The sequence below is a fragment of the Aulonocara stuartgranti genome (assembly GCF_965226115.1).
Source record: "Aulonocara stuartgranti genome assembly, chromosome: 7".
NCBI classification, from domain to species: Eukaryota; Metazoa; Chordata; class Actinopteri; order Cichliformes; family Cichlidae; genus Aulonocara; species Aulonocara stuartgranti.
The window spans coordinates 52,413,340-52,440,719 of NC_138945.1; the positions used below are offsets into that span (position 1 = coordinate 52,413,340).

The window sequence follows — 27,380 nt, forward strand, 5'->3', positions numbered from 1 at the left end:
TTTTTATGACATCTGAAATAATTACTAGTGCCACTTTTAAAAAGCATAGATGAATTGAGAACAGGTGGCAAAGCAGGACATGACTGAATGAACAAATGTGTATCTGAACTTGACCTTTATGCAATAGCTGATCACTACACTATAATTACTTATGTATGAGAACATTTCTGCTTGTGCAGAAGGGGGCAGATAAACACCGGAGCAGTGCAAAGCACGGAGCTCGAGTATGCCTGTCCTACCACATGAGAGCGTTATGGGTGAAGCCATTCATATGCTGAGCAGACGTTCATTGTCATGAGCAAATGCAAGAGGAGTGGGAGGAATGCATGCCGACCTGCTTCCTGAATAGCTAAAGAAACTGTTAAAATCCTCATACGACACCAAAAGACAAACTTCAGCCACAGAGACATGGCAGGTTTGAACAAAAAAAGTAATCAACAAAACCCAATCTCCTCTGGGAACAAATCCTGTGAGCCAGCAGATAGAAATATCTGTGCATTTGTAAACTCAAATAGTGCTTTAGGAGTTAAGCAATTTAAATCTCAGCAAAGATAGTAAAATGGTTTCAAGCTAAATATAGGGACTGTCTGTACACTTTCCAGCAGAGTACAGCCACTCAAAACTGCACTCCAAAAGGGCATTCTGTATCCATGGCAATCCCCTCAATACTTTTAGATTTCCATGCCAACAAAAAAAAAGTCAATTCTCTCACCAAATACAGACGAAAAAAGAAAACAGGAGAAAAAGGCCCAGGCCCATTTAACATCCCAAAAGTAACCTTAGAGAAAACCTGCACATTTGACATCTGTTTGGTCCAAAAAAACAGTCTCAGCCTCCTCTGAGCTCAACAAAAGAGATGTGATTAGAATCTCAGTTTGCTACTATGTCCACACCGGATGGCTTACTACACGTGTGAAGGGTCTCTCAAGATGGTGCCAATATGAGAAGTTTACATTAAGCTTAGGGGTGCCATAAAGAGAGTCTGTGTGCAGGAAATGATCACCTCTGACTCAAAAAAGCTCTGATGTAGCAAATGAATTCCAGCGGGCTAAGTCAGCCATGGTAGCACAAAGAAACAGTGTTTATATATGATTGCTGTGAGTCAACAGTTGCAACTAGGGCTTTCTAGAAAAGCATGACTGTATAATGAACGCTCTTCTGCTGGAATTTGAATTGTGCTGATACAGTATGTAGGCAGGCAGGGAGCAACTGGTCATTTGGAGCTGTCTGCACTTTGTGCGGGTACCATTCACTCCAGTAAAATCTGTCGGCAACATCAGATAACAAAGCGTGAACACTGACTGTGAGCTGGAACAATCTGTTACCGCTGCGTGTTACCAGAACATGTAATTCAAAAGTGAGAAAGGAGCAGGTGGACAGAGGCGGTGAGGCTGAGGCTTATTGAATACAATCTGTATCCTGTGGCCATTTCTCTGCACATAATTAGAATAAACAGCACGCTTATATTGATTCACAGAACTATAAAGGAAGAAATAAAATGGTTTTTTATTCATGCAAAATCCTTAAGAGAATGCTTGTAAACAGAAATATACATATAATTTACTGAAATAAGTTATTTTAGTGGAACTTCTGAGGTGAGCTCTAAGCTAAACGTTAGCACAATGTTAGCATGCTATTAGCTTGCTAACGTCGCTTGCAGTATTGCTTACAGTATAGCTGTACTTTCAAATTTAACATAGTAGTGCCTATTGAGTAATAGGGATGTAACAATTATGAAACCAAGATCGCAAACCTGAATAAAAACATCTGCATCATGATACTGCCATCTTTCTCTACAGTGATACTCATGGGGATTGGTGTGGTCTTCTGCTGCTGTAGCCACTTTGCTTCAAGGTTTGACCTTTGTGCACTCCTGTATACCTTAGTTGTAATAAGTGGTTTATTTGAGTTACTTTTGCCTTCCTGTCAGCTTGATGAGGTCTCTCCATTCTCCTTTGAACTCAGGCATGACTAACGTATTATCATATAATTTTCAGCACATTTTCTATAAACCCTAGAGATGGCTGTGTCAGAAAATTCCAGTAGAACAGTTTGGAAAATATCTAGATCTGTTAAGGCTCAGTAAAAGTGTGGTGAAAGTTGTAATATTTAAAGATCATTAAGATAATGAGAGAACTCAAAAACACCAGAAAAATAAAGTTATTTTTTTGTTATTATCTGCTCAAGTGTTCAGCACTGTAGTAAAAATATTTTTTGCATGTTTTTTGTCCTGGGGCTTTTTTCTACAAAATTGTATTTGTGATACAAAAAGTAGTCAGGGAAATCGCCAAAGTCACTCACATTTATCCTTGGAGGAAACTGTGGCCATCTCCAACCCAAAGTGTTCCAGTGCACCTACCGTCACAACAAACGGACACAATCCCTAAAGACTTGCTGCCAGCAATGCGACTAGAGAGAAAGTTCTGCTGGCAAACAAAGTGTGAACACTGGCTCTGTGCTGGAACAATATGTTATCACAGTGTTTTACCAGAATATTTAATTTAAAAGTGGGAAAAGTAAGCTGTGAGAAAATCTGCGGCAGGTGGAAGGAGGCAGTGAGTGTTGTTATTGAGTGCCACCTCTGCATTCACAGAGCGCCACAATAGGCTTCTCCCGCTTCTCCTCCTCCACTGTCAGCCCCTTCCACTCCACCCCACCTGTTTGTAAAAGGTCAGCACAGAGGAGGGTCCTCAGGCCCCCACCGTCCTCCCCTTCCTGGACCTACAGATCCCACTCCACAATCATCCTCAACGCTGGAGCCTAGAGCCAGGAAACTCAATCAAAGAAGGGCTTCAGAGAGCTCCAGACCTCTCAAAACCATCCATTGTCTCCATAAGGCTTCCAAACACTGCAGCAGGTCTATATGTAACACTGTAAGAGGAGTTGCTCATTACTGCCTGTCCCCAGCTTCACTTTGTTTCTTTTGTGCAGCTGACACAAGAATCTAGTTGCCCAGCTGGGCCAATAAAAGAGAGTGAGGTTACATAAAAAAAACGAGAGAAAAAAAAGAAATTCAGAAAAGTAATTCATTTGCAGGAGTGAATGATGACGTGACAAATATGTTGCACGTGCATAAAGGTGCCATGTTGGTGTTTTTTTCATAAAAAAGACACATTATACATAAATCTGTGACCTGTGCCAGTGCGAGACAGTACTTTAATGGTATCTGTTTAAAATTTGCCATTCCTCCCGCGAGTTAAGAGTATTAACTGACACGCCGCACAACAATGTGTGTGAATGTCAGCGCAATCCATTATCATATAAAGAAAGCACTATGTAACTGCCCCCTCTCGCTCACTCTCTCTCTCTCCCAGCCCCTCCTCAGCCCCTTTCAGATACGGCAGGTGAATACAAATCATTTCCCCTCCGCTGCTCTCCAAAAGGACTCACCATCCAATTTCAGACACAGAGGACACAAACAATGGTCCTTTCAAAGTGTGAGAAAATCAAATCATGGTCTTTTCTTATTAAAAGACACTATTAGGAGGTTACCCTTCCTCTTGTGCAGAACCAGCTCAGAAAAACAGAACTGAATCAAAGCATCTGTGAGTTAAATAAGTTTTTAAAAAATTATATATTTACATGTCAGATCAATAAATGACTAAAGCAATTCGTACAGTAATAAAAAAATTAAATCAGTTCAAAAGACTGAACACAGTTGTGTGAAAAAGTAAATACACCCACTGCTTCCTTAGGAATTAAGAGGGTAAGTAATGGTAAGCATGTTAAATGTTAACGTTTGTAACAGTATCATTAGAAAAAGAGTGAACAAATATGGCTTGTTTGGACAGGTTGTGTCCAGAAGAAAGCTTCTTTTCTCTAAAAAATGCAAAACACGCCAGCATAGCTGAAGTTTGCAAAGTTGCACCTGAACAAACTGCAAGACTTCTGCAACAATTGCCTTTGCACAAACAAGACCAAATGTTTGACCATGATGCACAATGGCAAAAAGAAAACAGAGCATATTAGCACAAACATCTCATACAACTGGACGGGTACAATCACAGGGCCTCTGCACCTTGGAGTCACTGCTTATGAACTCTTCTGTGCACCAAAGTTTTTAGAGTTAAACACGAGGCCAGCTGTGACAGCTAAAGCTTGGCCCAAACTGGGTCATGCAACAGGGCAATGATCCCAAGCTCAGCAGCGCATCTACAACAGAAAAAGCTTCACTGAAAAATCCAGACCTCAAACTGACTGAAATGCTGTGGTGGCATTTCAGAGACCTGTGCACAAAGAAAGAAGAGTAGGCCAAAATTCTTCCACAATAATTTGAGACACTGATAAAGTCTTACGAAAATGGATTACTTCATATTATTGCTGCTGAAGGTCCTGCCACCTGAATCCTGACTGAATCATGGGGTGTACTTAGTCGTTACATGGAGTTCTGTAATCATCTTTCTGGTTACTTTATTTTACTTTTGCTATTAAACTTTCAACTGTTTCCGTTTTCACTCATTACTATTTTTAGTTGCAGTCTTTCTTTAATACTCTACCAAACATTGTTCAAGACAGAGGGGGGGGGGGGGAAAAGACTTGAACATTAAACTGAATACAAAAATTTGGTTCTCTAGCTGTCAGAAGGCGGAATAATTATGAGTTAACTCACTTTCCCAGTCATATACTTTTTCCTCTTATTTACACTCAGTGAAAAACAAAAAACAGAACCATTAACCAACCCACACAACTCACATTATTCACCAAAATACACCGCAGCGCATATAGAAGTGCTGCTTAATGTGACAGCAGTGTGTCTGCAACGCTGATCCAAACATTCACTTTGGGTCGAGTCTGAATGAGCTTTGCTTACTTTGGCAAAATGTATGGGCACTCTGTTTCTGTAGTCAGGTTTTCATATGCTAAACTCGCCTCCAGGGGAAGTGAACAATTCATCAAAGATATCCCTGTGCAAACTCCTCCAACATTTCTTTGAAATGAAGGCAGAGATGCTGGGAATTTTCAGTCTGAATTTCCCATCCAAGGATTTCAGATGGAATTTGATCTAATTAAGCTCTGAGGCCGAGAACTTGTGTATGTTTTATTTTACCAAAAGTGAAATAACAGGGAGAGCGATAACATCTCCCTTAAGCTGATGGAACTATTTTTTTGTCAGTATGTAATTGAATGACCTAATTTTAACTGAAGCATTGGATTTGATAAAATTAAAGAGTGAGTTTAAAGAATACAATGAAAATAAAACCCCTGGAGGTTGAGTGACTGATCAGGACTCTTGGTGCCTTACCAAGGCTTAGTGTGAACATGCTTCTATCTCTCTCATGGGTCTGGATGACTGAAACGTTAGCTAATGAGTATTAATGACAATAATGAAAGACTTAGCCTTCTCATAAAGGGAGTCTCTTTATGTTCTTCACAACTTTCCTTGGATGTGCGGCTGATGCTGAGTCGTAACAATACGCCAGAGACTCAACAAAAAAATTCTTGGTGTTACAGCTTAGCAATTTTCCCTTTTACATCCATCATTTGAAGAGTCTGAGTGGTTTCGAGTAGGTCTGATATTTTGCCCAGAAGGCGCCGCAGCTCAGACAAACAGTGCTCCATCCTTACAGATCATCTGGTCCCATCAAAAATAATGGCCTCCGACAAGAACTGCTCCATCAGCCCTCATTTGTCAACCGGTGATTCCGGAGGAAACACTGCTCCCATTTAACACTAACAGTCCGCAAGCTTCCGCTAACAGTCTCTGTCCTGCGTCTGCCTTTGACAGGATGAGACCGGTCGCTAATGCATGAGAAGTGTCTGCTGAGTGTTGGATAATGGCTGTGTGAGGCTTTGGTGGAGCCTGTGGCGTTTATCTGGCTGCATCTATCAGTCAGTACAGGTAGAGGAAAAAGGATGAGGCAGTGAGGTCAAACATCGCTGTAGGACAAAGCGTGCGTCACTTGCACCCAGAGGTGTTTCAGTTTTTTCCGGGGGGGGGGTTAACATGCCAGAATAATGAATTACCAACCTAACACATAATGATACAGTACAGTATCTCCTCTGTCAACACACGAAAAATGAATAAGAGGATTTTACTGGTCGTCGCATTTACATTAAACAGTGCACTTCAAACACAGTTATTCCTAAGTTGAGTTATTATAGCAATTTCTGGGGGGGTTTCTCTAAAAAAAATACTTTTCTCAGTACATAAACACAAGAAAATATTCTTTGCATATTCATTTTCATCCTCAGCTAATGAAGGCAAAGTTATTCAGCATTAAATGGTGTGATTACACAAGCAGCCACAGCCAAACACGGCTGAATAAAGTGTAGGATAAAATTACAGAATATTTAATGTGATTCACAAACTATTTCAAGTGAAGATGATGGTTTTCAGTACTCAGCGCGACAGAATTTTGTGATGTGTCAACGATACAATGTAAACCTCAACTATCTGCAACCAGAAAATTGTGTTTTTCAATGTCCATCTCAGGCTTGATTTAAAAGTTTCCACATGTTTTCTATAGATGTCTCAGTTGAATAGCTGGTGTTTTACCGGACAACATTAATGCATTGACATTATACCACTTCACCAAGTAAATATAGCTGACATGGGCATCCATGCTTATCACATATGTAAAACAATTAAAGGCAAAACCCGTAGCCTTGACCTGTAGTACAACAGAGCTGCAAATGCATCTGCTCATTCTGAGCAATTGATTTTATCGCATGAAGAAATATTTCTTTCCTGCTGGGAGGGGCAATGCTCCCATCAAAAGAGGTCACTGAAACTGCAACGAGTATAAAAATGATTAATAGCCTTCTGAGTCACTAGCTAACCTATTTTGAAGAACCTATTGAACATTTGGGACCAACATGTTAAAAAAGCACCACAAACTAAAATAATGTTGTCCTATGCCTAATAAAATCCATGTCTCTGTTTAGGTATGCTAATATTTTGGGGTTATTATTTACGCCGTGTTTATAGCAACGCCTATTAATGTGCTCATTTAAAATGAATACAGTCAAAATAGTAACAGCAAAAAGTATTCCAATATACAGCCATAAATAAAAGTCTGAATCGCTTGCTATTTCAGTGTGCCTCTATGTTTCATACGCACTCATTCCTTTACTCTCCCTCTCACAGCAGGTACACAGACAGAGATTTCTCATTAGAATTGGCTGAGATGCAGGTGAGCCAGGGGTCACATCTAAATTCAAGCATTTGTATTCCAGCACGACACCCAGGGAGCACGCTGTTTGTAGTGATGAGCAGATAGGCTCGGCCTTGAACCAGGACCCACAGCTAGCAGGCACATAAATCGTTCGGTTTCTCAGAGGCTATTCCAACACTGATAGATCCCACCAGTTTCGACAGTATAAGGACAGTCTTCTCGTCTTCTCAGTCCTGAAGCCACATTGAAATTCTATCCTAGACATTTCGCACTGAAAAAAAATGTATACAAAAATCACTAATCACGCAGCACCAACAAAGGATTTGAAACCTTGATGGGCCGGAGCCTGATCCTTCTCTGGCAAAAATAATGGTAAAGTGAATTAGGGCCTTCCTTTTGAAAAATGCTCCTTCTTAAGCCAGACGAATAGTCTGCCTGAGTATCTGAGCATTGATGGCTTTGTGAGTAAGAGTGGCATTGCAAAAGAACACATGTATCAACTGAACTGAAGTTTGATGGTATTAAGTTATAAAATCATATAACCTTAGATCTTCACTTCAAGTTGTTGTTGTATCTATAAAAGCGGAACGCCAAACTCAGGCCCAGCATGCCGATGGGCTTGCAACTGGCATAAACCCTGTGTCCGTGCTCTAAATATGAAGCGAAGCCAGCAGTCAATTAGCTTAACAAAGCATAAAGACTGGGAGAAAGGGAGGATCAGCTAGCTTGGCTGGCTCCAAGAAACAGGCCTAGCACATAACTGTGTGAAATACACAACTTTTGATTCCCCGATAATTGGACAGACAGGAAGAGCAGCGAAGGTGGAGCGAGGCCTGGGGCAAGGCTGTGCAGGTGAGAGGAGAGTGCAATCAGGGAAAATAAAGATGGAGATGCAACACCAGACACAGAGCAGATTCTCCAGGCTCTCTGCTGAGCTGTTTGTGAAGCAGCTGTGCATGAAGCCAACTTTTTCCACTGCCCTGGAAGACGGCAAAGACAAGCAGAAGTCCCCCATGAAGGGCCTCACCACCCTCTTTCTGGCCCTCACTGTCTTTGTGCCCATCTATTCATCTGCTTATTTTTTCATGTGCTTCCCAAAACTAGCTGGGTCTCTGGGTATCTCCCTGTTTGTGTCTGCTTCTCACAAAACCAGTCTCACTGGGAAAAAAGCAGAAAACCTTACAGTAAATCTTTGGATTACATGTATATGTCATACACTTATACACTATGATTTCTGCATAAAAGTGGTCATGAAGTTAAGGTTATATCTAATGAGAAAATGCTGAAGTACAAGTACTCTTAAAAGTAAATCATCATAATAGACATGAGACATCTAATTTTTTCTCCTTCATCTATTAGAGTAGAGACACTAAAACAATGCGTCTATACGCAGCTTCTTTCCCACAAACAGGAGACATTACACGCACAGACATAAGTGTTGACACAGAGAACCGTAAGAGAATTGTCAGGCGTATAATGAAGAGACACCGGAGAAACGTCTTGATGCATTCATCTGAAACAGTGTGCGCTGGGAGCAGCCCAGAGGCCCTCTGCGAAAGCGTGTATCCCGCTACTTATCCGCAGTGTGTCTGATCTCTGAGCTGCCGCTGAGTAATATCACTGCTTTCTAACCACATGCAAGAAAACTGCTGTTCTACTCACAGCAAACTGTTCAGTTACACTGAGCTGGGAAATTCTAAAACTGAAATTAGTGTTCGGTGTTCAGCCTTTTCAATGCAACTTTTAGGCTTTTTTTGGTTCTGCAGTGAACCTGAAAAACAACAGGAACTATGTTCGCTCTAATTAGGCCGTGTTACCACTGCAGGCTAAAATAGCACTAATCTCTCGCATCTATTCTTTTCATAACACGCAGCCACGGCAAATCCCACTGAGTCTGATTTGTTCAATTTTCAAACTGATGCTCATCTGCGGCCTTCAATCAGACACATCTTATTTTTTGAACGTGACCTCAGTCTGAACAGTCACATATAAATTCAGAGGTGCTGACGCACATATGTAGTTTTAGAGAAAACCTTTTTCCAGTGAAGCCATTCACATCGCGATCCGAGGATTGTGCGTCAACTCCACATTCAAAATTACAGTCATTGCTCAGCAAATATCCATGAATAAAAAAAATCTCTCTTTATCTTCTTTCTTTTTGTCATCCAATCACAAAGTTGCTGCATTTTACTCCACATGAGTTTATAAATGAAAGTGTAAATACCACCTGAGTCACCTGAATTTTTGACTTTTGTAACAGGATAATTCTCCAATTATGTGTCTCTCACTCACATTCCAAAGTAGGCTTAGGGAGCATGTGGGCCTACCCTGAGTATGGATGCATAAACTGGTTGGGATTCAAACCCCCAAGCCTCTCTTCTGAAGACCAGTAGTGTTCCCACTATCTCCTAAATTGGGGGAACGGCTCCCAGATCCCAGGAACGACATCTGAGATATCTGTCCAGAAGAAGGCAGTCCTAAAAACAGCAAAGATACTCCACAGGACCCTCAAACTCTCAGGCCTCCGGTAGAGGACCTGAGCTTGAAGGACAAGGAATGTCCACAGCGCGAGTGGGGAATAAATATACATATATAAAATACACACATACACTCCTTCTATCCAAAGTATCACTGGGCAAAAAAAGCAAAGTCTGGGTTCATACAACCTTTTTTGCAACTTTGCCCTTTCTGTTTTGCAGGGTCACTTTCTAACTCTTTGATTGTGGGCAGAGGAGACATGACACAAAATTAGGGGAGAGGAAGAATGCCAAGAATCAAAGGTTACTGAAAACCCTCCAGTCATTCTGAACAAAACTGCACTCACCTCGCCCACTGTTTTTTGAGATTCAGCAATGTAGTAATATCACAAGTAAAAATAGATGGACTGCACAAGTACAAAAAAAAACACTAGCCAGCTCCCTAGCTAGCAATGTAAAATAAAATGAAAATGAAGTTTGGGTAAATAAAACCTGGCAACCGAAGGGAATGCGTAATATGCAGTTTCAGTTTTAGGTAAAACCAAAGAGCAGAATCAAGATATTTTAAACCATTTTTTAAAAATAAATAAATCCTTCAATCTTTGGCTGCAGAAAATAACTGGCTATGACCCACAGACACTAGTGGATTGTTGGCGCCTTTCTTCCCTTTGCTCTGCCAGCCCTGCGCTGCAGCCATCTGCACTTGTTGCTTGTTTTAGGAAATTTTGTGCCTTTAGCAAGTGAAACACGTAATCAGTTGTAGCAAGGTCAGACATTTGGAAAAATCAAAGCTATGGCCATAAAATCCTATGGTTGTGTTTCTTCTTATTATAATTACTATTTTATTTTACATTTTAGGAATGCACTCAGTTTACTATACTTGCTCAGTCAGAACAGAACAACCCCAGGTTTCTCTTCAGCACTGTAGCCAGGCTGACAAAAAGTCAGAGCTCTTTTGAGCCAACAATCCCTTTAAAGTTAACTAGTAATGACTTCATGAACTTCTTCACAAATAAAATTTTTATCATTAGAGAAAAAATTACCAACAATCATCCCACAGATGTAATATTATCTACAGCTACTCTTAGTACCATTGATGTTAAGTTAGATATAGTTCTATATTGTGTATTTTGTTGTACAGTTATTTTATTTTCAACTTTAATTTATATATTTTATCTTATTCTTTCCCAGTTAAATTTACCCTTCATTCTAATTTGACTCTTTTTCTCTAATTGATCTTTCTGAGTTAATTTCAATAATTACTTCCTCCAAACCATCAACGTGTCTTTTAGACCCCATTCCTATAAAACTGCTCAAAGAAGTGCTGCCATTAATTAATTCTTCGATCTTAAATATGATCAACCTATCTCTAATGATCGGCTATGTACTACAGGCCTTCAAGCTAGCTGTAGTTAAACCTTTACTCAAAAAGCCATCTCTAGACCCAGCAGTCTTAGCTAATTATAGGCCAATCTCCAACCTTCCTTTCATATCAAAAATCCTTGAAAGAGTAGTTGTCAAACAGCTAACAGATCATCTGCAGAGGAATGGTTTATTTGAAGAGTTTCAGTCAGGTTTCAGAGCTCATCACAGCACAGAAACAGCTTTAGTGAAGGTTACAAATGATCTTCTTATGGCCTCTGACAGTGGACTCATCTCTGTGCTTGTCCTGCTAGACCTCAGTGCAGCGTTCGATACTGTTGACCATAATATCCTATTAGAGCGATTAGAACATGCTGTAGGTATTACAGGTACTGCACTGCAGTGGTTTGTATCATATCTATCTAATAGACTCCAATTTGTGCATGTAAATGGAGAGTCCTCTTCACACACTGAGGTTAATTATGGAGTTCCACAGGGTTCGGTGCTAGGACCAATTCTGTTTACATTATACATGCTTCCCTTAGGTAGCATCATTAGAAGACATAGCATACATTTTCACTGCTATGCAGATGACACCCAGCTCTATCTATCTATGAAGCCAGATAACACACACCAATTAGTTAAACTGCAGGAATGTCTTAAAGACATAAAGACCTGGATGGCCGCTAACTTTCTGCTTCTTAATTCAGATAAAACTGAGGTTATTGTACTCGGCCCTGAAAAGCTTAGAAATATGGTATCTAACCAGATTCTTACTCTGGATGACATTACCTTGGCCTCCAGTAACGCTGTGAGGAACCTTGGAGTTATTTTTGACCAGGACATGTCCTTCAATGCACATATTAAACAAATATGTAAGACTGCGTTCTTCCATTTGCGCAACATCTCTAAAATTAGAAATATCCTGTCTCAGAGTGATGCTGAAAAACTAGTTCATGGATTTATTACTTCCAGGCTGGACTACTGCAATTCATTATTATCAGGATGTCCAAAAAACTCACTGAAAAGCCTTCAGCTAATCCAAAATGCTGCAGCAAGAGTGCTGACAGGGACTAGAAAGAGAGAGCATATTTCTCCTGTTTTGGCTTCCTTTCATTGGCTTCCTGTTAAATCCAGAATTGAATTCAAAATCCTGCTCCTCACATACAAGGTCTTAAATAATCAGGCCCCATCTTATCTTAATGACCTTGTAGTACCATATCACCCTATTAGAGCACTTCGCTCTCGCTCTGCAGGCCTACTTGTTGTTCCTAGAGTATTTAAAAGTAGAATGGGAGGGAGAGCCTTCAGTTTTCAGGCCCCTCTTCTGTGGAACCAGCTTCCAGTTTGGATTCGGGAGACAGACACTATCTCTACTTTTAAGATTAGGCTTAAAACTTTCCTTTTTGCTAAAGCATATAGTTAGGGCTGGACCAGGTGACCCTGAATCCTCCCTTAGTTATGCTGCAATAGACATAGGCTGCCGGGGATTCCCATGATGCATTGAGTTTTTCCTTTCCAGTCACCTTTCTCACTCACTATGTGTTAATAGACTTCTCTGCATTGAATCATATCTGTTATTAACCTCTGTCTCTCTTCCACAGCATGTCGTTTATCCTGTCTTCCTTCTCTCACCCCAACAGGTCGCAGCAGATGGCCGCCCCTCCCTGAGCCTGGTTCTGCCGGAGGTTTCTTCCTGTTAAAAGGGAGTTTTTCCTTCCCACTGTTGCCAAAGTGCTTGCTCATAGGGGGTCATATGATTGTTGGGTTTTTCTCTGTATCTATGAAGCGCATTGAGGCGACTTATGTTGTGATTTAGCGCTATATAAATAAAATTGAATTGAATTGAATTGAATTCAGACAGACAGATGGATAGATAGATGCACAGCTCTGATCTTTGATCTGTTTCCTACTCACCTCTATTTGTTATCAAAAAAACATTAATACAACACGCTCTGATTGGACACGTGATTGAAAGCGGTGAAAGACAGCAGCATGGAGGTAAACAGAAACCTCTCTAGCCTCTATTGAAAGCCTGGGACCTAAAAGCTGTTTCTTCACAATACACACTTCACGCCTCACTGTGCTTCAAACTGCTACTCCTCGGTGTTGCCCTCTATGACGCGGCCATTGAAAAGTGTACACTCATCCTCTCTGGCTTGCAGCACACATTCACAACACAATAACTGATTGCTGAGCATGAAGCAGAAAGAATTACAAATTCAGACACAGACAGAGAGAAAAGTCGAGGCAAAGAGAGAGATTCAAACAGGAACATAAATGGATAAACTGGAAGAGAGGGGGAGCCCCCTCGCCCCCCAATGGCAAAAGTAAAAGAACCATAGCACCAACAGCTGAGGCAGATGAGCTCCAAGCTGTCAGAGTCCCTTAACTCCCAGCCTCCCCGCTTGGCACGGCGTGCTGCAAGGGCGAGGTGGGATCCTTCCTTCACACTCCACTGGGCGGTGGACACACATCACACCGTGTCACCTCAGCTCACAGTGCATTAGATCAACTCCCTGCTGAATCACAGGCACACTTTCAGCAGGGCAGAATGAGAGGATGAGCCAAAGGTTACGGAGGGTCACTTAAAAACCACTGTGCTAGCGGAGAGCCAATTCTCTGGACTCTAATGCATCCAGAGACCTCACACTCAAGAGAGCTACTTTACTGCTGCCATTAGGGAACTTTTCTACCTCTGCAATTTCCATTATAACACATTATGTGTCAATAAGGCAGCAGGCGCAATTTAGGCACTGAGCGCTATTTTGTGATTTTTAAGTATTGACGCCCACTTTCACAGCAGTGGGCGAGGATGAGAGGGTGTGCTACCGTGACAACCATAGGCATAAAGCAGACAACAGTGTTTTGTTTTTATTGGCTGCCCAACCTCACTGCCAAAATGATTGTGGGCACACACACACACACACACACACACACACACACACACACACACACACACACATACACATACACATACACATACACATACACACACACACACACACAAAAAAAAACACACTTTGCCACTAGAGAAATGGAAATCAAACAAGTGCTGACCTTCTACCTTTCAGCTAGAACAAAAGAGTAGGCACCGCTACAAAGAGTGAAAGAGAAAGACGTGTAGCTGTGGAAAGATTGGGGAGTTGGTTAGGGAGTGTTAATGTTAATAAATTCACATTCTGGCAGCATCATAGACGAAGATATTTAGACTGGGGACATTTGCCAGGAAAGGCAACAGACTGACATCTGTGTGTGTTCACATCCAGTGGGAGGGGAAATGGCTCTGAGAAGAACGAGAACGTTTGATTGCGAAAAGGCCGGAAGTTCACACTGTTTTGGAAAAGTTTTGATATCCGTGGAGTTTCTGACTTACCAGAGAAGCCCAAATCCCCTCTCTCCTCCTTCCTGGCCTGCTTCGCCCGCTGTCTGGCTGAATTCAGTCTGGTTAAAAAGGGACAGCAGGGAATAACAAATTTAGCGCACACCATGTAGACTTCTCTCTGAAACAACCAGCATTTTAAACCAGCTTGAAAGGAACATCTAGTCTTTCCTAAACGGCTTTTCCCAACATCTGTTTGATTTCAGAATGGCTTCACTAATCTGTGCTTTGTTTTTTATACTCTGCTAAAAACACTTCTTTTTCGTAGTGCATGTCTAATGCTCCGTCACAGTCACAGCACAGATTAGACCAGGATATTTAGATAGAGAGAGATAATTCTCTCTTTCAGATCAATCTCTTATGAAAAAAGACCACTTCTCTTTTTAAATATATGTAATCATGCATGGGTGTGTCGACTGGCTGGAAATGCACTTAAAACGCTTCCAACTGTGAAGTTTTGGAGGTAAAAAGCACCTAAACAGTCAAGCTGTGTAAACCAGAGACTTTGAGAGGCAACAGTGTGCAATCCAAGCTGAGGCCCGTGGCTAAGAGCTGGAGGAGAGACATCTCCTCCCTTCATCTCTCGTCTTGTCTTGTTTCATCTCCTTCAGCTCCTCTTCTCTTATCCCATCTTAACTCTGTGTGTATTCTCTATACTTGCTCTTCCTCTTCTTCTACGCCTGTCGTCCTCACCTATCTTCTGCTCGTGCCCTCTTTCCTCTGACCTCATCTCCTTTTTGGTTATATCACCTTTTCCTCACACAGCCTCCACTTTCAGCCTTCCTGTCTTATTATCTCACACTTGATAAAAAATAGAAATGTTTGCCTTAACGCACACTTAACTATATTTTTAAAAATCAATAAGAAAAGAAAAAGGTTTCACATGACAGCTTGGGGAATTTGTGGGACAACAAATCGAGTCAAATGTGATCATCATGCCTTCATCCTCCAACCATCCATTTTCCTAACTTTCCTATCTAAATTAGGGTCACGGCCTATCTCAGCTGTCATAGGATGTAAAGTAGGAAACACACTGGACTTATCACGTGGCCAAGAAGGCTCTCTCCATTCATCTTCTTCCTCCTATCATGACCTAAACTAAAGATCCCGCACATGGACCTGGGAGATAATATACAGATGTGTCTTGACAGATTTGAAATTAAATAAATATATATTTTGACATAAATCTTCAAACCCAGTCAATGTTTCACACTGAATTACTTCTCTCATGACTCTCCTGCTATAAAAATATGAACTTTACATTGGGTCAGAGGCTGGAAAAGGCTTTGATTTTCTGTCCTAACCTATGCTGACCTTGTCATTTCTCTCTCATTTTTCTAATAACTTCTGTTCGGTTTATCCAGCTTCTGTTGCGATTGGTGCTGTAGCAAAATCTGTCTTCTCTTTTCCTTAAACTGTGTCACAGTCAACACGGACACACCTAACGGAATCGATTGCAGAATGATTGAAGAAGCAGATCCAATTTACTTCGAGCAAAGGCTTATCGACTTCAGTCTCCTGCTCTTCGTATGACTCGAAGTCCCACTGAGAGAAGCAGCCGTTTCCACTTGGCTAAATACGAACACTGCTTTTCACAACTGTCAACAGTTATTTGACATTAATTCTGCTTAACACAAATGGCATATGTTTTGTCTCAATATCGCTCTTTAACCCCACTAACCAAAATTTAAATGTGTGCACCCTGTGCTGCACGCTTGTTTACAATCATATGAATTGTTTTCTAGCCATGTTCCCCCAAAACCTGCATTATTTACCGCAACCTTCCGCACAGCTCGACGTTTCAAAAGCCTTACCAGCTCGCACAGTCACTTCATTACTTCTTACAGAATATTACAACAGAAAATCTGATCATCCAACAGCCCTGAATTTAAAGGTTTCTGACCCAGATTTTAAAAAACACTGACACGCATACTATTCTCTCACAGCATCACACTGTAATAATGCTGACACCTGAGCTGACTCTGTACCTGAGAGCAGCGCTACAGTTCAGCTGCTGCCTTCTTCACCTTTTGCTTTTGGTGAATGTGCAACCGATTTTACAGTTTTCTTCTTCTCTGTGGGTTTGCAGGATCAAACAGCTGATTACAGCCGCGACTTTTTAGAATAAAACAAAGCAACAAAGTGACCTTTCCACATCCTGTTTGAAAGGGCTGCCTTCTGATCCCATCAAAAGAAACCTCCCACTATGTAATCGAGTCAGCCGTCTCACCACCCCACCTCTGCCCTTAGACACTACAGAGTCGTGCAGCGCTCTCGTCCAGCTCAGCTGCCATGGTGATAAGAAAGAGGACCGAGGACCGAAACTGAAAATAGCTTGAGACGGGATGCTGAGTTTGGGCAGCGAGCAGGACTACAAAGCACCTCACAGCAAGAGACCAACAGTACCCTCAAAACCTTAGGGAGCACTCTCGTGCCATGAGACCTGCCAAACAAAGCAAACATCTGAATCTTCTAAAACTCACAATAACACTGATGCTTTGTGGAAAAAGACGGCCCAAAATAATAATGAACACATCGGTGCTCATTCTGCTTATTGTCTGGGTTATATCCTTTTGTTAACAGCGTACCAGCAAACTGCACACACCCTGCCAAATCAACAACCCACAAACAAAGTTTTAGGATAGCTGCTTAACACTGTGAAGCATTTAGCAGTTAGGAATAGATAGAGATATACTGATATTGTCATCAGGAGTCGGTGGAGACCAAACCAGAGCTACAAAGAGAGCAGATATCTGTGTGAAATAGAGTCATCAAGCAGATCAAAACCAAATATATCATGTTAATCCGTATTTGAACAATGTGCAAGAAATAACAGATTGCTAATAATTTCAGCTTTACACACTCATAATAAGCAAACAGTATGTATATCTTATGGCGCTTCAAAGAGGCCAAAAGTAAATTTATTAAAATGCATCAAAAATAAGTAATCTTGAGATGGTGTTCACATCTTTTTTGAGCTATCTAAATGTGTAAGACTTTGTATTCTATAAACAGAACACGCTGACTAAACTCTGGTTGTTAATTAATGGACATTAATTGATGTCACAAAGCAAAGACGGCATTGTTAGTACACCGCTGAATACCTGCTTCTAAGGACATTGTTTTTCATTTGTCATCTCATGCAAAATAGAGCAGAGACGCATATACTGCATATTCGGCATGTCCGGTGAAATGTCAACAGGCGAAACAAGCATGGCTCACTGTAGAAATGCTAATTAGCACAGTGTCATTCTTCTAATGAGGGTCTGGTTGGCTTTCTCTTCCAGGCTGTGTTGTTCTTAGCTGTACGTTTGTGCGTGTGCTCCTGTGTCCATAAACAGGGGAAGGGGGCTCAGCGTTGGCACGGAAGCCTGTTGGTTTAATTTTAGACTATCGCCTAATGAGAGGCAGTGTGGCTATAGATGATACCGTTCTCCCGATGAAGTGTCATTACTGCCAAAGAGGGAAGAAATATTGAATTTAAATTAGAGGACATGGCTTGCAGATAGAAAGGTTCTGGTTTTTTTTTTTTTTTGTTTAAATTACATTTTAAAGCAAGCAGGCTCAACAAAATGAAGAGGATTTGTTGATTGTGCAAGCGCTGGAAAGGTGCAAAATCTCTATGAACGTGTTAATATCAAACCTGAGCTGCAAAACCAGTCTGTAGGTTTTACCACAAGGAAAACACCCACAGCTTCAAAGAGTGACAGGCTACAAGTACACGACGAAACCAAGTCTCAAAATGTTTTAGTGAACATTTTCAGACTCATGCAACTGATGACTACTTTCTGTATCAACTAGTTAGTTTATATTCATTTGGTAATGTGGTGAAGAAACTGACCGTCGTTCGTTTTGTCTAAATAATCTTCAGAAGCCTTTTGCTGCCCAGTCAAGTTAAAAACCCAAAGATATTCAATTTACTATCACAAAAACTTTAAAAGATAATATTTTGCTTAAAAAAAGGGTGAAAACACTGAACAATTCTGTCAATTTAATATGTGTTTGTAGTTCTAATTTTCAAAAATAATTGTCAATCAACACCAACATGTGATAAAACAACCAGCATGAGCTCTAAAAAGCAAAAAGCAACACCATCAAATGTAGTTTCTTGGCTGATTAATAGTTCAAACCCCCCAAATACTTAATTTTAAATCGTATAAAAGAGAGAAGACCAACACACAGTCATCACTGAGAAGTTTAAAGCAGCAATTATTTGATATTTGTCCTGATTAATAATTAATATTACCAACGAACTGAACCCAACAATAATAATAATGGTTCCTTTTTTAAAATCAAATAATTGCTGAAGCGGTTTAATCATCCAGGACATTTCATCAGTTCTCCCAAAAACATTCAAAACTTAAGAAGATGACTTATGCAGATCTTACAGAGCAAAACAGAGACACTGTGCCCCTAAATGCCATTTAACCACAAAGCTGATACATCACCTTTATCTCCGTGTGTGTCAGTAAGGATAAGTCGCCTCAGTTTGTGCATTCATTGCATGAAGCCAGTTCAACTGTCATAATCCCGGTGGTTGTTTACTTCTCGACGTGTCTGCTGTAACTGACTGACAGCAAAGAGAGAGGGGTTGGTTCCCTCGCACACCCAAAACCCCTCCTCCAAAAAACAAAAACCTCCCCTGACCCTCCCTCCCCTCTCACAGTGGGATTAAAACAACCTTTTGTGTCTCTACAATAGAGGTTAAACATTTCCTGGTATCACATGAACTGCTCGCAGAATCCACATAGTTACTGGGTGGCAATTTCTAGTATTTTATGCAAGAACATGAAATATTTTTAAAGTTATTTGTTTTTATAAGACGTAACAGTCTGCGAAATGAGGCAATGACAGAAGCGCAACATCCTGCTATATGAATCTGGCAGAGCATAAAAGCAACAGTGGCACTATAATTGCATGTTAAATCAAACTGCACCCAGTCTACAGTAAAATAATTGTCAGCTGCACTGATTGTGCTCGAATCAATACGGCCTTCGAGGCGTTCAATAGAGAGGGTGGAGGCTGAACAGCAACGTAAGAAAAGAAAAAAAGAGTAAAAAGCCTCAAGGCACATCCGAAGGACTTCCTTTCCCATACAGTTAGACACCAGAGAAAGTACTCACCTACAGTCAACAGATGTCCCCATGCAATCTAATCTAGCTGACACAGTGAGAGGAAGCTTATTTATTGCCGACTCCTCGCCAGCATTATTGCAACCCATTTTAAGAGAATAGATGTGAAAAGTCTTTTGACGTCCGTTAGCTATGGTTGCAGAGGGTAACAATGGTTTGAAAGAGTCACTTTTCTCTGGGCCCAGCCTTAAATAACACCCCCTCGCTACAAAAGCACTGAAAATGTAACTTTATCTGCATCAAAGAGGATTCTCGCTCCGGCTGAACAAGGACCTCAACCCTGGTATTCAAAAAGCACACGTATTTACTCCAGAGTTTTTATGTCTTTATGCTTACATTTGCTCCACAGAGTAATTTTTAAAATTGTTTTTTTTTTTTGTTGCAAGTAACTATTCGAATTATGATTTTAAAAGTGCAAAACATTTACAAGAGATTAAACTAGCCGTTCACAGTTTTTGTTGATCTGTGACTTGTAATTGTCAGAAAACAGCATCACACATTAATTCCAAAAGGCACACTTCCATACATGCACACAGATGTATAATAGCTTAAAAATAGGCATACAGTAAGTGGACATGGTACAATGGAACATATCTCTCTAAAGACAGATATCAGGAAATTAATATGCAGAACTTGTAGGCAAAGGACATGAGTTTTGACACCATTGGCACAATGTTTATCACATTTTTGGTTTCCGTTCATAGCTTAAGGTCTATTGACCAATCACATTTGTTCAAAGAGGGATTGCACTTGTAGATATTTCATCTTTAAGCTATTATTAATTACTATACATTGTTAATAGTTCTTCTTCACTTTTACTGAAGTATTTTTTCATTGTTCAAATGCTTGCATAAAAAAAGAGAGGGTCTCCATTCACTGGTTGCGCTTTTGGGAATACCCACTTCATAATACTCCATGGCATATGACATCTGTCTGCTCCAGTGGGAAAAGCTGAATGGCTTCACAACATGGTCATTGTTGCAAATCGCTGTGAGTACATAACGTCCACCCACTCACAATGATGAAAACATCAGCCCACAGACCATCAGAGTGTCACTGGTGGTCGGGAGGCTCGAAACTTTTGCACTGCAATTCCAGCTTAATCTGCTAATGAACAGCTTCGGTCGTCCTTTTGTGTAAACATAACTCAGCGCGTTGAGCTTTCTCAGCATCTACCGTCTCTGCATGAGAAGCCATTAACTTAAACAAAAAAATGTATCATAAATAAAAGCATTCATTGTAGCGGACGTCTTTCAGGGAGATGATGGATAGCAGTGAGGTGTACGTATTGTGGTATGAAATGAGTGAAAGGGCCATATTTCACTGAGCGAGGGGCGTGATTGACCAAGTCTAATGGGCATTATTTCTGCACACTGACTCCGTAGTGCAGAGACACTGGGCGATCCCTGCCGGCCCATTTGCTCTTTCAGTCTCACACTGAGATAGGACCGGCGCCCTCCCCGGTCTTTGTCAAGACACCAATAGAAGAACGATATTTCAATGGCAACTGCATATTTCAATAGAAACTTTTAACAGAAAAAAAAATAAATAAAAAAACTTTCATGTTGCCGTCTAGACCTGGCCCTCGTAACCGGAGCTGCGCACAGTGTGCATGTGACTGTTTGTGCACACTCATAAATTCATTTGTCTCTGGCGGGGACTCTTTTGAGCTTCCTATTCAGAAATGTGAATGGGAGTGAAATATGATTGGCCTGGAGAGAGAATAAGAGGCTGGGTTCACAAGGCTATCGAGGCTGGGCGGGCGGGCGGGGGACACTTGAAATACTTCATTGCCTGTCAGAAACAGAAAGAAAAGACAAGCATGGATGATTTAGCCTTCTAAAGTTTGCTCCTAATACATCATTCCCACACTTGTTTGCCCAAGTATATCGCACAGTAATGTTTTATGTCTTGTTTTCAGGTCAAATTTCAGTTATTAAACTGTTTAAATGTGCTTTGTATAAAGCAATAAAAGCATGAAAATGGTCTGACAGGACACTGCAGAACCGTCCTCGTCCATGCCTGCATCAAATTTAGTCTTGTTAACTCTGCCTGAACTCATTAGGACACAATAACACCGAGGAGATCAGGTGTCTGAGGTATCATGTACCAAGACTATCACGAGATAACGTGGGGTAACTGGTAAAGTATCAAAGGAGCTAAATGAAGGTGTAGGAATTTCACGGGGAAACAGAAAGCATTTCACAACAAGCCGCGCTGATGACAGAGGCATCGGATTCAGCTGCAACAATGAGGAAAACAAAGCTGCCGGCGTCTTAAGGGAATTTACATGAATTACAGAAAGACGGCCCTAGGGACGGCCGCGACCTCTCCTCAGCTTTTTAAAAAAAAAAAAAAAAAACCTAAACAAGACCCCGATCCCGCCTATCGGCGCACAAACACACACGGCCACGCACGCGCACAGGAACACACCAGCAGAGAATGGTGTGACTGGTTTCCATGGTGCCATGAGGCTCACTGACAGGGCTGGAGTGTTAACATGCTCAAAGACAACAGGGAGGATGATGGTGGGGAAAAGAAAAGGACGGAGGGAGAGAGAGGCAGAGACAGCACAGTAAAAAACAATAAACAAAAAAAACAAAGCGTGTGTAGAAAGGGAGAGATTTACCACACAGAGGCCATCCCTGAGGTTAAGGACCTGTAGTGCTCTGTATCGTATTTCTTTTTTTCTACTCAAAGACCCTGACACAATTCAAAATACACAATAGTTCAACTTAACAAAAGCCAGAGCAGCAGCGTCTCTTTATTTCCTTCGTGCTACTAACTGTTTATAACATCAGTTCAATTTATGTACTCTAAATCAGCGGTCCCCAACCTTTTTTGCGCCACGGACCGGTTTATGCCCGACAATATTTTCACGGACCGGCCTTTAAGGTGTCGCGGATAAATACAACAAAATAAAACTAGTACCGGTACCGAAAAAAAGAAGATTTACTCATAACACACGTGAAAAGACCCAGGAAAACCGAGTAAACGATAAAAACGATAACAAAATAACGCTGAAAACCGATAAAAATCCTGAAAAACATACATTTCACACCTGAGCCTCAACTGAGCCAAACGACTCACGGACCGGTCCGAGGCCCGGGGGTTGGGGACCGCTGCTCTAAATTGTTCGGGGACAATTCTGTTTAATTTTACTTCAATATAGAGCACATATTGTAGTAGTTATAATAACACTGTACTAACAGTTTAAGATCAACGTTGTAAAAAGTCAGTCATAAAAAAGGGCAGAAAGGCCAATATTGCTATGGTCTAAGCTTTTGAAACAATTTCTAAATGAAGGCAAATAAATTACTTTAAAGATTAAAGATTTCTTTTCATATAAAGTGTGTGCTTACTTTTAATTTGGTTTCTGCAGTCCTTCTAATGGCCAGCAGGGGGAGACTGACAAAATAAGCAAAATTGTGTGTGTAAAAGGTTTGTTTCACTTCATTTATGACTTGAGTATATTTTTTCTTGATGGCTTGATGCTGTGAAATGGTAATTTAACAGCTTATCAATGTGCTTATTATATAACTTACAGTGTCCACAAGAAGGATAAAGCAAGATAAGCTGTAGGATGGCCCTAACTTGCTACCTTTGCCCCACCTGGCTCATCAGGTGGGGCAAAACAAAAATTGTTGTTTCAAAACAAAGGCATGTTGCAGGATGTTCTCAAAGGTTTGTCTCAGAGTTTCACAACAGGACCTCACTAAACTGTGGCTGATGTGACAGTGGCTAACATCTTTGATATACAGTTTGTGATTTTACCAAAACTTTCTGTTTGCATGGAATCTGTTGTAGTGGGAAGAAATATGGAATGGTACCATCAATGATATGAATCATAGCAATCTACTGAGGAATAATATGGAGCAAAAGAAACAACAATAAGACAATCATACCAGTTTTAAACAGCTTAGATTAGAGGAGCTTACTAATTAGAACTTAAACCGTACAGTTAGTACATCTGTAAGGTCACTAAAGTTCCCTCATTACTCAGAACAGCTGTGAGTGAACACAACAACAACAAAGACTTTGTGGGTTTTATTGTCCACTTCTTTTCTCTCCCAAATAACAAGGCTAACATGGACTTGTACAACCTGTCTGATGGTCTTATTGTTCATATACAAAGGCATTTGATTCTAGCTCTTTGGGGATTCCCGTGTTATAATAACAGGCAGCACAAAAGGGTCAGAAAAACAAAACCTATGGTGTAATAAACCACAATTTTCCATTAGGACCCGGTAATCCCACACAATCAACATCACAGGCCTCAGAAGAAGTACAAACTTACAACTGTCAATACAAACAATGTACTTGCTGACTTACCTGTAATATTGTCAGAGGCATCTTTATGTTTGTTTGTACAGCCTTTCTACCTTCTTGTTTGTTAAGTTGCTCAACTTTCCTCTGCAATAAAGGATTATATGGATATTTCCGCAGTGCTTATTTTCAGTTTTAACCCTCTCGAGGCAGGCGTTGCCGATTTGCAACAGTTAAAAACTAACAACCTGATTACCCCACATACATATTTTATGAGTTTTTTTTACTCAGAAGTACCACTGCAGGACTTGGTTGTGCATAAGCAACAAAAAACTTAATTTGAGCCTGACAGGGTTAACTCTCAAGCAGTCCAGATAATATGGCCAAACTGTAATAGTCTGCAATCATTCTGATCATGTGAGCATTTTTAAAGCGATGTTATTGTGTTTCCCGATTTCAACACTCGACTTGGTGAGTGCAATCGCATTAGAAATTAAATGAATAACAACTGACACTGCAATAATAATCCCAGCACTAAGATTTAGCTTTGAGGATGTGGAACACCTTAACTGCTTTTTCAGCCACTAAAACAGAAATTCCTGCTCCTGTGGCTATTGTTAGCTCACCATGTTCAAGCCAAAGACTTTGACTGACTTGCCAACCATAGCCATACAGTATATAGCAATATGGCAACCATCCATGTGATAATGAAGCAAGAGAGGAAGTGCTGCAGCCAGGTCTGATATGGTGTGTGCATGGGGCTTGTCTCCAACTGCAGAGAGCACCAGCTGAGGACATGAGGGGAGGTGGCAGACATCCAAGAGTTTTTCTGCACCAACACAGAAAAGCCCCCCAAGCAGATCTCCCCCTCTATATGCTCCATACTGTCACCCATAAGAAGATCATCTTCGGCCCAGTGAGCAGTAAGCATCCATAGATGTCAATACACCCACTCCCCAACACACACACACACTCACCCTCACTCTCTCTCTCAGTATGTGCATGTGCACTGATCCCCGCGTCCATATGTGTCCACAGAAGGCGCAGGCATGTGTGCACCTCCTTTGCTTCCCCACCAGGACCAATTTCCATCCACCGTCTGTGAGAGTGTGCGATCGATGCTGCACGGGGCGCGTCATCCCGGCTGTTCATTACCGTTGGCAACTCTGTGACCATAAGCACAAACAACCTGCCCCTCTGATGCATTGCACACCAGCTAGAGACGGATGAATGGACGGAAGTTTAATTTAAAGCTGTGCATTAAGCATTAACCTATTACTTTACGAGCAGCTAAAGGAATTTCACTTAACTTTGCTGCCTGAGTGTCTCCAGAAGGAATCTTTGAAGTGCATGTTTGTGGCAGCAGCAAGACAAAGGAGAGTTTGCTCCCTTCTTCATCTTCATCCTCATCTGAGCCCTCTTTCCAGCTCTCATACCACCTGTCTCCTCAACGCAACCGCAATCTCTCAAGACTATACAGAAGCAGTCAGGGATGTCAACAAACACAGCTATTATTTCAGTTTAAATAGGTTCATGTTACATACCAAATGTAACATACTAAGAATTCTAAAGCAAAAAACACACAGCCGGTATAGGAGGCTGCAATGAATGAGGAGATAAAGTTCAGACAGTCTTTGCTTTCTCTGAGCACAATCAAAGCTTCCCCTCAAACAAACAACTACACACTTGGACTGAGAGCAGACGGAAAAGCCAAATCCAGGGAAAACAAGTCTAGCCCTGCTCTCTACCTCTCTTTTCCATAAGCAGAGAGGTGAAATTACCAGCTTCCGAGTGACGCCCTAATATAAAGTCTATATCACGTGCAGTGGCTCAAGAGCAGAAACAAGGAAATGAAAGTTTCTGCTCAGTCTTTAATGCAAAAACTCCTGAGAGAAAAAAAGATGGATGGGGGGGAGTGTCAGTGACATCAGTCGTCATGAGTGGAGCGGTGAAGGAGACTGTGCTGAAGGGTATAATCAGGCTGTCTACAACAGACTGAGGCTGCCACACACACACACACACACACACACACACACACACACACACACACACACACACACACACACACACACACGTGCACGCACACATGATATTGCTGCTGAGATAAAAATGTAAAGGGAGGGAGACAGATGTGTCTGTTAGGAGAACAGACAAATGAAAGGTGCAGATGTGCAAAGGACCGCAAAGGTGCAGAGGTGCTGGCTATTCATACCTGAGATTCCAACACGATTCCACACATTCTACACATTTTACTTCTTTCTTATAACCACTATGTGCCTTTAAAGATGCATTTTGTGTCACCTATGTTTGATGTTGTTATGTGTTCTCCTTCATGTGTTCTTGTTCTTGTCTGATCTGAACTGAATTTGGGTGTAAGGCTGGGCTTGATGCTGATATATTATATGACTTCTCCTATTGGTGGAGCTTTAGTAGTGGAATATTGCACTCACACTTACTGGGTTAGGTGGAAGCTTGTTACTGGTTGAACACCATATGTAGAAGGATTCGGTGTGTCCATGGACTGAAACGTGTTGGAGTTTTTGTAACCTAACCTTACTGTGAAAATACAGGTATTTTAATTTTATTTTGAAAAGAGAGTTTTTTGGATATTGAAGCCTACATGTATCCCTTCCAAATTACACCTCAAATATAGTGGGTTGAATCCACAAATGTTTGTTTTTGTATGTGTGACAATGTCAATGAAAACATGAATCCCCTGTCGTGTGCACAGTGTGTGTTACCACTGGGCTAATGGCTGGTAAACATAACTAAAGGTCAAGGAAAACACTGAGGGGATGGTGAAATTACCTCTGTATTGCCTTGGCTGTTTTCACTTGTAATTTCATGTTAATCATTCCTCTGCCTTTTCCTCTTTACTGCTAAAGACAGTATCCACCATTTCAGGTAAGACATCTGTAACTTGAGCCGCTGATTTACAGACGTGAAAGTTGTAACAAACTCCAAATCCAGATCTTGGCGAGAGAGGGAGATTATCCAAAATGTTTTGTTCTGGTGATTAAATCATAACACTTCCTGTACATTTCACATTAAAAGCATTGCCTTGGGCTGTTAATAGACTCATTGTTGGTGAGCTTGGAAAGGAGGCAAGAGCAGGCGGCCACAGCAGCAGGGGGCAGAGACAAAAAGGCTGCAGTCTTGACGGGCAGTTTCCAACAACCTTCACATACTGCTAAATCTAATGGAGTATTGCTAGAACAGTCTAATCAGTCTGCAATAAGAGTTTTTCTTTCTGTAAAGCTGGGAAACTTTTAAAATCCTATATAGGAACGTGACTATTAGTATTCGCATTTTAATTGTCATACTCATCAATAATATTCCTGTGTCTAATAGTATCAGTTTATTTCTGTTGTGTCAGGTACCAGGATCCTCACATCTTTAATAGCAAAGTTACTGCAACAATTTATAAGCCTGGGACAAAATTTAGGAGACTTTTTTTGTTTTTAAATTATAGGAAAAAAAAATCAACATTCTCTTCCTTCAACCTTCTCTTCCCTGTCTTGCTTCTACAAATATCTGAGGTAAATACATATCCAAACCAATATTTGTGTACTCAAAGCCTGGCCGTCTCTGTTTGCCCTGAAAAACACGTCTTTGCAGCGGTTGGTGTTCCCTAACTGGCCCCAGT

General features: G+C 41.0%; 1 protein-coding gene across 11 annotated transcripts in view; it reads right to left on the reverse strand.

Annotated features, from left to right (window-relative positions):
- LOC309710077 (neuronal cell adhesion molecule-like) overlaps positions 1 to 27,380 on the reverse strand; it is an 80,507-nt gene that overhangs the window by 34,130 nt on the left and 18,997 nt on the right. For 7 of the 11 annotated variants that reach the window (XM_082539261.1, XM_082539267.1, XM_082539258.1 and 4 more), the window contains exon 2: positions 14,331 to 14,398. The exons of 2 other annotated variants lie outside the window; for them this stretch is intronic. The gene's annotated coding sequence lies outside the window, so the exon portion shown is untranslated. Of the gene's footprint in view, positions 1 to 14,330; positions 14,399 to 18,784; positions 18,902 to 27,380 lie in introns of those variants that run through there. 2 more of the 11 variants (XM_082539262.1, XM_082539265.1) reach the window with 2 other exon arrangements.